The sequence below is a fragment of the Idiotropiscis lumnitzeri genome, chromosome 1 (assembly GCF_059441095.1).
Source record: "Idiotropiscis lumnitzeri isolate Australia: NSW breed Sydney's pygmy pipehorse chromosome 1, RoL_Ilum_1.0, whole genome shotgun sequence".
In the NCBI taxonomy this organism is placed as follows: domain Eukaryota; kingdom Metazoa; phylum Chordata; class Actinopteri; order Syngnathiformes; family Syngnathidae; genus Idiotropiscis; species Idiotropiscis lumnitzeri.
In genome coordinates this window covers 28,390,595-28,401,831 of record NC_142391.1, presented here as the reverse complement: position 1 = coordinate 28,401,831, position 11,237 = coordinate 28,390,595, and the positions used below count along the sequence as shown (strand labels likewise).

At 40.1% G+C, this 11,237-nt stretch overlaps 1 protein-coding gene across 2 annotated transcripts in view; it reads left to right on the top strand.

Moving 5' to 3' along the window:
* Positions 1–250: 250 nt before the first annotated feature.
* atosb (atos homolog b) overlaps positions 251–11,237 on the top strand; it is a 29,016-nt gene continuing 18,029 nt past the window's right edge. For both annotated transcript variants that reach the window (XM_088293325.1, XM_088293307.1), the window contains exon 1: positions 251–576. The gene's annotated coding sequence lies outside the window, so the exon portion shown is untranslated. The remainder of the gene's footprint in view (positions 577–11,237) is intronic.

The window sequence follows — 11,237 nt, the reverse complement described above, 5'->3', positions numbered from 1 at the left end:
GGCTGGGAGGCTAGAACAAACGCACGTGTACTGGGCGTTTCTTTAGTGAATCAAACGTCCAATCACAGGGCACTATTTCTGAATAGATCTGCATATTTTGAGCCAGGCATACACTCGAGTGCTGATTGGCTACAAGGACTGCAAACAGCCAATCGAGTAAATGACAAGCGCTCAGCTGGCACCGAAGCCCCGCCTTTTATGTATTAAGTAGTAAACCCCGGAAACGTCGTCGTTTAAAGGCACAGGGGAGAAATCACAGGCAAAAGGTTGGAACAACGAAAACAGCTGCGAGCACTCATAAAAACAGACAGCACTCGTGAAGACGAGTATTATGCTAGTAGAGAGTCGGAGAATGACCTTAACATCCTCGGGACAAAGAGATAAGATTCGTCTTTAGGACATTTGACGATGATTTTGTAGCTTGGAAGTCGATTTAGTCCCTGCAAGATTCTCGAACCTACCTGGAATCCGTCAAAGCGAGCAACACGACAAAAAGCTATCTAAAGGGCCACGCGACACGTCAGTGCAGGTCGCCTGGCTGGGATTTTCCTTTCTGAGAGGACATTTTCCCCCCTGGTAAGTACCCTGAATCAAAATTTTAACCAGCTAGTTGTCTCATCTTTGTGTGTGCGTGGGTATGTGCGTGTGTATGTGGCAACTTTAAATATAGAATTGTATGGTGCAAACATCCTGACGTTCTTGGGTGGTTGTTTCTGCACTCTTGACACGCTGCTCATCAGTTTGCCATGTATATATGGTCGATTAATTTAAATATGGTGTATAAGAATGCGTGGAATCCAGCCTGAACCAGTTGATGGCCCTGACAGCAGCTTGCTGGGCGGAGGGGGCGTTCCCCTGCTTTGTCTGCCTCACTGTGCCTTTATGTGTGCAGTCTGCGGTGGATTGGGATAAAGTGGTTGTAATCCCAGTGTATTCAATTTTGTTCCCATTTCACCCAATAGTACTTCGGGATTCCTACACAAACAGCGCAAGCACCTGCTATTTTACACATTTTCTTAGCTAAAACAGACAGATGAAGCAATTATCCCTAGCATGTAATATACCTCATTGGGTCGAGTCGTGGTGATGACTGTGAGGGGGATATTGCACATGGGGATTACATGCAGTGCTCAGATGCATTGGTGCAATAGAGAGCAGAAAGTCCCGGCAGTGATATAATGCTCACATGCTCTGCAGGGTCATCCCTTGTCCTGACAAGCAGGGCATGATGGCATTGACATGTACATGAGCTCAATGCAGTGCCACTCAGCACTCTGCATCAGCCATACTGTTACACCACATGCACAAAGAGGGTGGATTTCATCTTGCATCTTCAAGTCGACATCTTTCCCACCCTCCTTTAAAGCCCCCTCTCCCCACCTTTTTCTCTGGGAGAAACCGGTGGGCTTTGTCCTCAGCTGAGTGTGACGTCATGTGCGTCTTAGCCATCAGCCTGAAAGCGAGGTGAATGTTGATCAGTAGGGTTAGGGGGGTCTGGCCTGTGCACAATTGCCTTTACAAAAAATGCATTTATCGTAAAATGCGGGACATCAGTGAGTTAAATGTGAAAGGAAGCTCATACAAAGAAGAATCCATCATTGCATCCACTTGTCCTCATTATGCTTTCAGGTGAGCTGCAGCCTAACCCAACTGATTTTGGGTAAAAAGGTAATCTACACCCTGGACTGACAGCACATAGCGGATAACCATGCACATTCATCGATATGGACAATTTAGAGTCTTCCAGAACCCCGTTGTGGCAGGAGGTGCCAGAATGCAACGACAAAACTCTGGCAAGCACATGGAGAGCATGCACCATGAAGCTTTGAAAGCTGAATCTTAGAACAGTGAGGCAGAGGTGCTATAATAACCACTAGATGCTAACAAAAGAGTCTTCATTTAAAGTACAATGGGACATTAAAGGTTGCTGTCTACTCCAGGATTCCGATTTGATCTGAGGAAGGAAATCTTTATATGAAAATGTATTCCCAGGTTAGTTCAGATTAGGTTAGTGCTGTCCTTCTCAAAGAGTGGGTTTAACCCCCCCTCGGGGGGTGCGGTGCAATGCTAGTGGGTGGGCATGTGTTACCCTAGGGAAATGCTTTTTTTTTTTGTTACCTGTGACCCAAATGAGGAAAAGCGCTATTGTGTCTTTGTGCAAGCCTGGTAGAGTCCTCTGGCACTCTATGAAGAATAGACAAACGTCTTGCCTGCGATTAAGCTGCGGCACATTGATCCACGTGCAGGTCAGATGCAGTCTGATTTGAAGCCCATCATTCAACCACTGTCCAGAACACACTCACAGCTAAATGTATCCGGCATTCGAAAATGCCGGTGCTTATTGTATGTGTGGTCCTCGATTAAAACACTCTGAGCTGCGCAGGATTTGATGTCAGAGATTACGCATGATTATACGCGTTAGATCCAGTACTCATCGCTTCTGTGGGGCTATATTGATCCCCTCAGTATGTGTATGAAAGAGAGTGTCGTGTGCTCATTGTACTTGCACTGTAATTACAGCTTTAATACCTCAGACAATAAAGAGAGATGAATCAATAAGGTGCCTCTGTTACATTCAGATAAGGGAATGTCTAGCCAGATTTTTTCCTCTTTCAGTCTTTGTTAATCAATGGATTCCTAATGATCTCTCTCGAATGCTACTTTGCTACTACTGTAATTGGGACTGTTGACTTTCCACTTTAAAATAGCACAACGATAAAACTATAAAAAACATGTATTTATTGATGGCGTGACTCCTGATTAAAAAAACAAAAACAGCAGGATGAATTCTGAAGTCTTTGGGTCACATTTGCTCATATTCAGCCAAACGCTTTTTGGATGGCACTTCACAGTGCAGATGGACTATGACCTGATGTATGTGGCGCAAGCAACCAGAATTTTCTTTTCAGGCAAATAATTTATCTGAATCTGAGCGCAGATGCGTTTCAATTGCTGGCGATAAAACCCAAGTGAATTTGCCTTAACATGCAGAAATTGAAGATCGCTGCGTGATGATCAAAGTCTGCAGTTGAAGCACATAGCAATGTTTATGGAGCTGACTTTATGCTTATTTCGATCATTTCTACCTGTGCACCCTCAAATGACATGGTGATGATAAATATGCTCTACCCGTGAGTACCCACATTGATGTATGAGGGCTGAATTTTGAACTTGGGATGCATGGTGTTGTGCAGGCTCCTGTTTGACCTTCGATACATTCTCCAATACGAGAACATCGATACAACTTTACCTGCCTGACATCACTTCCTGTTTCAGTTGCATGGGAATACTTTACAGTAAACATGGATGGATGACAACAATTCGAATTAACTGCACACTTGGTTATCGTACTGATTCGTCGCTATTTTCACTCAGTAGAATAATGGATCCTTAGGACCAGCCATTCATATACTGAACCACTTATCCTCACCAATCATCCTTAATTCTAATCAGTAATCCTAATACTGATGCCGATTATTTGAACAGTGTCTCATACTGAGGCGCAGTAAAAACTAGCTGCAAAGATTACCGGACAGATTAACAACGCCCACTCCGTCTCCTCAAATGTCTTTTGTTCTCCAATGTCACCCAATGCAGAATGTGTGGGTCGAGATGAAAATCTATGCATTATATAGGTCACCGTGGCGCTTATCGAGATCAGACATGTTCGCTCTCCGGCCATGTCCCAATCATCCTGTGCCTCCTCCCTCTGTCCATTCTCGCATACTCTGCCTTTCTCAATTGCGACTATTATTCAGAATCATAATCTTATTCATTGTCCTCCATCTTGACTGACTGTCCTTCCACAGAACACCGATTGAGATCCAGTATCTTTATTTCTCAATTATTTTGACACTGCTCTTAACATTAACAACATGAAATGCTATGAAACATATGAACACGACGCCATGTTCTTCTTCGGACTAAGATGAGATCCTTCAACGCCTCTGATGGTGCGCTTCATTTTTGGGTCAGCAGTTAAAGGGACAGAATTATTAATGATCAATAAACCGGCAGCTATTAGCATCCCTAATTTTGTAATGCGGATTAGTAGAAGAAAATAGCAGAAGCGTCGATGTAAAGGGAGAAAATATTCATGGCAACCATTCAGCCTTTTTCATTAAAATACATTTTGTCCAGAATGTAAGGTTATTATTTTGGCTACAAGGCATTACCAAAGCTCACAAAAGAGTTGAAAAGCCGTGTTGGTGTATGCGTGTTCCTTTTCCATACCTAAAGCCAAAGTGAAGTGAGTGCCGCTGGGATGGGTTGCACAATCCAAAAAGAAAAGCAAGCAGCCTTTGAGTTGTTTATTTGTATGCTTGTCTTTTGCGGTGCATTAGTGTATTTTTGTACAAATGTTTGCATTTGTGTCCTTTGCCGGTGCATCAACATCAACATTCGCATTCAGAAAGCAACTCAGCTCTTACTTTGCTGTCTGAACTGCTGCTGCGTATCAGTTCTTGGCAGGCAAGGGACATCTGCACTTTGGCGAAAAATGTGTTCAGAGGACAATTATAGATTGTTAGACGTCACAAAATACTTACAAGTGTTTGTTTTGTAATTAGTGGGCTGAATATACGTCAATGTAAGCACAGTGGTGGACGGTCAAGGCCTTTTCTGCTGGCCTACCATACACAAGAAAATGATTCATATTTGTTTTTATCAAATGATCATATTTTTCACATTGATGTCATATTATATCCTTGTGTTAGGTGAGATTTTTTTATCCAATCAGAATTCAACTAGCTCATGTTGCCAGGCAGATTTCACAATACCAGCCGCACGCACGATTCGTCAGAGGCTTTCGGATACAATCGTGCGGGCATTTGTTCTGTCAAAGTCAATGGTCTTATAGAGTTGTTAGACCGTTGCGAGAGCCAATCAGATTATTAACTCATTGACTGCCATTGACGGCTAAAGACGTCATTCTTGTTTACTCGGCTGGGAGTGAATGAGTTAATGACAGTGAGCCTTCTTGCTGGCCTTACGTTGACGCTGATGAACGTGTTTTGTGATTGGATACTCACTCGTGAGGCAGCAGCGCTATGCGGAATCAACACACCCAAAAGTTGTAACTGGCGACCGTTGGAAAATCCAAGATAAATTCCTGCTTTTTTAAACCACAATGGCCGAAGGAGGGAAAAGTGTGGATTTAATTGCAGATACACTTGCAAGGCCATTTTCAAGATGGACCTTTCAAGAGAAGCTAGTTCGTCCAACTCTCACTCAGTACTGTGTACATGTGTTTCTGTAATTTATTTGTAATATGAGGGGACTTAATCAAGTAGGACTTCCCTCAAGGCCTTCGTGTGAAATGCACGGCCAGCCACTGTGTAAGAAACATTTTACCAAGTGCAAGTTTTAGGCAATTATTCTATTAAAAGCAATTCACATTTAATCTTTTTTAGGTACTGTTTGTTTTTTCAAAATGTATAAATGCACATTTTTTTATTTACCTTTAATATGCACTACAGTACGGTACATTTAACTGATTATTTGGCTCGATTGCTTTGTGTCAAGTATTCGTCCCACGACCAGGTGTGCTCGCTTAGCTCATTTTTGTAACTCACCTTCAGGCTCAAAACGAAGCTGCAAGTCCAGCAAAATTAAATCTCCTAACTGCTGCTTAAGGACTGCGGGTTTGTTTTTGTGTGTTGCACTGATCTCAGGATTAACCCTTGCACGGCCTCTCCCTGCACTCCATCCTCAATCACCCACTGCCCCACCCATCCTCCACTCCCCATGTGCCTGTGGTCTCCTATTCTGTTAGCATTAAGATTGCAGAGGCTATGTAGTTGTTTTAAAATACACAGGGAGTATTTCTCTTATGTTTCATGTTTATTTTGACAGTAACCCTCAGTTAAAAGTGATAATAAACAGTTTGAAGGCTCTTTTCGAGAACAATATTTGCAAACGTTATCTGACAAACTTCTGCTTGTTGTGAAGTGAGTCGAGTCATCTGCCACCACATAGCGCTTTTATCTTAAGTTTGCGCGAGCAAATCAAACCAAAAAAAAAAAAAATTGGCCAATCAATGGCTGGTATTATGAAGGATTCTTAAATCGGGTGACTCATCTTCAGGCACCACTTAAGTTTCTTTATTCTTCATCGCTAAAATGAGTGATTCAACACAACTGACATTTTAAAATAACAATCCTTCTGTTAACGTGACTCATTTTCCTGTGACAAGTCTTCACCACTCAAGAAAGATCATGAAGCATTCATAGTAGTGTATATAATTGAGATTCCCAAAAGCGATTGAGGAATAGTAGGCACACAGTGGGAAAGAAGTGCGAGCCACAAACAAACATTGGCAGATGGCGAAGCAGTAGAATTAGGGCCCTAAAAAACGTGAGGGTGAAGAAGGTGGAGAGAAGCGGCTTTATTTTCTGTCCTTCATGAATAGGCAGCATATTTCTGGTGGAACATTCCATTCTCTGAGCTCGGCCGGCCTGTCACCAAAGATTCAGGGTGCCGCACTCCTCCCCATCGCTACGTTTCCTCCCTTGAGCGTCTCACTAAGTTTCTACCACTGCATATCAGTCATGTGGTTTTGTTTTTCTTCTCCATCCCGTTTTTTTCTTCTGCCTCTTATTTCTTTTGTAACGTGACCAAGTATTTGAACAATTAGTCCCCTGTGGGTGGAAGAATTTAATATAGTGGAACCTCTAAGGCCAAACAACAATCTGTTTCAAGAAATAATGGAATTTTATTTGCTCAGGGTTAGACTGTGGGCATCAGCTTTTGCCCAGGGTATGGTTTAAAGACCCTGTTGAGTTAATTTAGAGATTTGTTACTAAATGCGTTTATGTGTGTTTGAAGATAATTGAAAATGGAAAAAAAAAAATGCAAAGAATGAGAACTTTGTCATCTGACTCGTGGAAGGTATACTGTGGAACTATATATTTCACCAATCTTGTTGGAAAACATAATTTTATTTATATTTTATATATGTATTTATAAATATTTATATATATATATATATATATATATATATATATATATATATATTTTTTTTTTAATTATTCACAAAAATGTACGAAGCTTGGAACTGATATTTACGTGAGTAAAATCTTGAAATTAATGTGGAAAAAATCTAAAAGTAGATTTCCACTCAAACTGTTCTAATAGCGCTCTTTGATCTTTGAATATGATATTTCTTTCCTTTAAAATACAGGTAAAACAGTTGAACGAACGCTACACCAAAGCTAGCTAGCTAGCTAGCCATGCCTACACTGTGTAATTGCATCTTGGATGCCACAATTTAAAGAACAACTCAATGTTATTATTTCAACTCCTAAGAATGGAGGTGACACTGGGGACAAGGCCGACCTCTGGCTGACATCAGCTCCAGGAGTTTGTAGCCCGGAAGCTAGCCGGTGGGTAGTGCCTTTTGTTCTTGCCTGTGACTATTCCAGCCACCGTAGGCGTTAAACTGATATGATTTTGCATGTTGGATGTGTAGGCATAACAAAGATGCTTGATTAGTAGAACCTATTTTTCAGAGGGGCATGTACAGTAGTTCAGCGGACACCCCCAACAGCAATTTTGAAACTTCATTTTATATACAAAGCAATTTTTTTCAAAATCAGTTTTTTCAAAATCAAAATCAGCATTCAAATTCAGTTAACAGTACTTTTCACTGCAACGTGTCAAATTAAGAAGAAATTTATATTTCACTTTAGAGTGACTAACCTTTCAACAATCCCATGTGTCATATTTTTTGGGTAAATTTAATCAAATATTTAGTCACCCCGTAATGCTGAGTGACAAACAACTTGGATAAAGCTTTTTTAACATTCCTGTCGAACAAGTAAAAAGTTGACCAGCATTCAGAACAACAACAAATGGATGCAGTGACAAAATCACTGATAACACCTTTCTATTCGCTCTCATTAATGGCCCTATTGCTTAACTGTGCATACAGTAGCTCTGCGGATCATATCTGTTTGTTTCCAAAGGGCACACCTCGCTTTGAAGCACCCTAAGCACGGTCCAAATATATTTTGTTTCTTATGTTTATTTACTAATGGTGTTAAAATTTGCTGAAGAATATCATTCATTCTTACTACAGAGCAGCAGGTGGCGATGTAGTAGCCAAGACACATTTGGTGCTTGAACAACAGTAGAAGAAGAAGATAAGAGGACTGAATCAGAAAGTATGTATCAAGCAAAGAATCAGATCCTGTCACCACATACAAGGATTAGCTCCTGACTTGAAAAGTGAACAAGGTCTGTTGACTATTTGAAAATAAGCGTTTCATGTGTATTTTGTACCTTTGTGAGTGGGCTAGCAAGAACTTTGATGTGCGTGTTTAGTAGTTTGCAAGGTAAGATGCATGTTACTGTTTGATGTACTCGTGACGGATGCCCATTTTGGGGACGTAGGATGAGAGAATTTTGAAAAATGTGTGAATAAGCAAGGACAAAAGTGGGTTTTCGCCCTTTCCTAAAATCGTCCCACATCGGGTTAAGCACCCACCAACATGTTGTTGGGTTCTTTTTAAGAAGAAAGACCACCGTTCTCTTATGCGTTAACACAGAGCCGCCTTTACTAACCTCATCATGCACGGATCCTTTTTTTTCCTTTCTTTTTGGACACGGGGTGTGGACTGACTAAATGTATGGACGGAAGCGGCTTAAAAGTTCAAGGACGATTATGTTAATGAATAAGGACGGAGGGACAATGACGGAGGGGTGCCCAAGTCGCAGACAGAGAACGAACTGACAAAATCTTTGCCGACTAGGTGAAAGATGCTTAAACACATCTTGAGAGGAACGTTAAGCTATTAAAACATTAATAAATTTGGAGTTGTCTAAGCAGTGTACATGCACGTCTCATGGCATGTTGACATCCCAAGGTCTTTGAACTTTTGCCTTTTATCCATAATCTTTTTTTCTTTTGTCCTTTCATTGCCTGTTACTTTGTAACATGTAGACTCTTAATATTTACATTTTGCATTTTATGCTATATATATATATATATATATATATATATATATATATATATATATATATATATATATATATATATATATATATATATATATATATATATATATATATATATATATATATATATATATATATATATATATATATATATATATATATATATATATATATATATATATATATATATATATATATATATATATATATATATATATATATATATATATATATATATATATATATATATATATATATATATATATATATATATATATATATATATATATATATATATATATATATATATATATATATATATATATATATATATATATATATATATATATATATATATATATATATATATATATATATATATATATATATCTATATCAAAGTTTGGTGGGCGGTTAGCATATAAGCATATAAGCTTGTTGAACCAGTTAAAGACTCAGCTGGAGATTTTCTCGAACAATACAATCAATGCAAATGCTTCGTAAACCTGTGTGTTTCCTACTTTGTGAGTTTACGTATCCACACCCAGCTGCTCAAACATGCCTTCCCACAGAAACCTCAAATCACCCAACTGTTACACATGAGGATATAAAGAAGACTGTGTGGGTGGGATTCAACCTGGAATTTTGCTTGTGATGATACCAATCAAAATAAAAGTGTTCTAAAACACCTAACAATATTAATGACGCGATAATGTAGCAACATTGATACAATAGCTCAGGCCAACATAATAATTACGCTTACCGGTAATCTTATTTGAGGCAGTTTCCCTTCAGAGTTACCACATAGTTACATCATATTCACAACACCAAATTACCGTAAAACCAAACCCATTGCATCACACAAAACGTCCAAGTTTCCTGATTTCCTCGACTGTTTGCATTTTGCTGCTGAAGCAGCAAACACTCCCAACCTGTACACACTTAACACATGCACGGGAGGTCCCTCCATGCCTCGTTAAAAACGTTAATTATGACAACAACCAACCACCCTCTCAACCTCTTCACATACAGTCATGTAATACACGCACTTTCCTATCACACCCTTCCTCCACCTTTCTTCTTTCTCTCCTTGTTTGAGCTTGTCAGTCTTAGAGAATTTTTTCGCTATAAAGGAACTATCTCCACAAAGCTGCTATCACCGAAATATAATCAGGAGGAAATACACCACCATACACCCTGGCCCTTCAATGTATGCTACTAATGGAACGTCAGTGTTGTTTTCAATGCTTGCTGTCTTCTCCGGTGCACTCAGGCGGCTATTGAATGGGAGGGGTGGGCTTTATGGAGATGCCACGCCTCTTTTTAACCATATATGGATGGCAAAATGGACAGGGAAAAACGTGAGTTGGTTGTTGGAAGTGCAGCACACCCGCAGAGTCTCCCTGTCGAATTGTTTTTCCAAACGTTGCTATGGAAAAGCAGCAGTGGGCCACAAAACTTTCAATTTCCCCAATTTTCTAGTTTTTAGACGTACGGTCTACACTTTATGTGGGTCAATAATTGCATCCTTGTGAAACAAAGTAGCATGCTTTTCACTCAAGGACAGGAAATGTCTTCCCACATAGTTGAAGAACTACTCACTTCCTCAGTTAAGTTTAAATAATTCCACCAGAGAGGAAAAGCTCTAACCAATTAAGTAAATACGCTCCACAATTCCATTTCTTGGCCAGACAGTGTATTTACATGTGACTAATGAAGTAAGAGTTTGTTTACAGTACAGAAGTCAACCTGGGTACGTGTTTGAGTCATGTACTGGAGGACGAGCCGAGGGCGCTAGTCGATGGGGAGTAAGGGGAGTCGCACGGCGCTATCAATAGCGTACTCTCACATGTCAGGACCGGCACACGACTGATAACAATCCCCCAAGTTTGCTAAAAAAAGATAAAGCGCAAGCAGTGAGGTGTGTTTGTGTCTGCAACAAAGTGAGACGGACAAAGTTGTGCACTGTTCATCTTTTTGACAGCTTCGGGCATGTTTTTTTTTTTGTGTGTGTGTGTGCACTTAATCTCCACCCACTGGCACCGCAGTGCTGTCCAAAATAGTTTGTGCCTCGTCAACACCGTGCCCCTTATTAGCACACAGATGGCACAATGCACACGTTCCCAACATGCTGCTCCTAGTGCTTAGCTTAGCTGATAAACTTTTCCACATTCTCTATCGACACTCCTTGCTGTAGATAAGCCCTCAGCTGGTGCAGGCCTGAGACGCTGTGCACCTCACATGCTGCACACATGTATGTGAGCAAATAAGATAGCAATAATA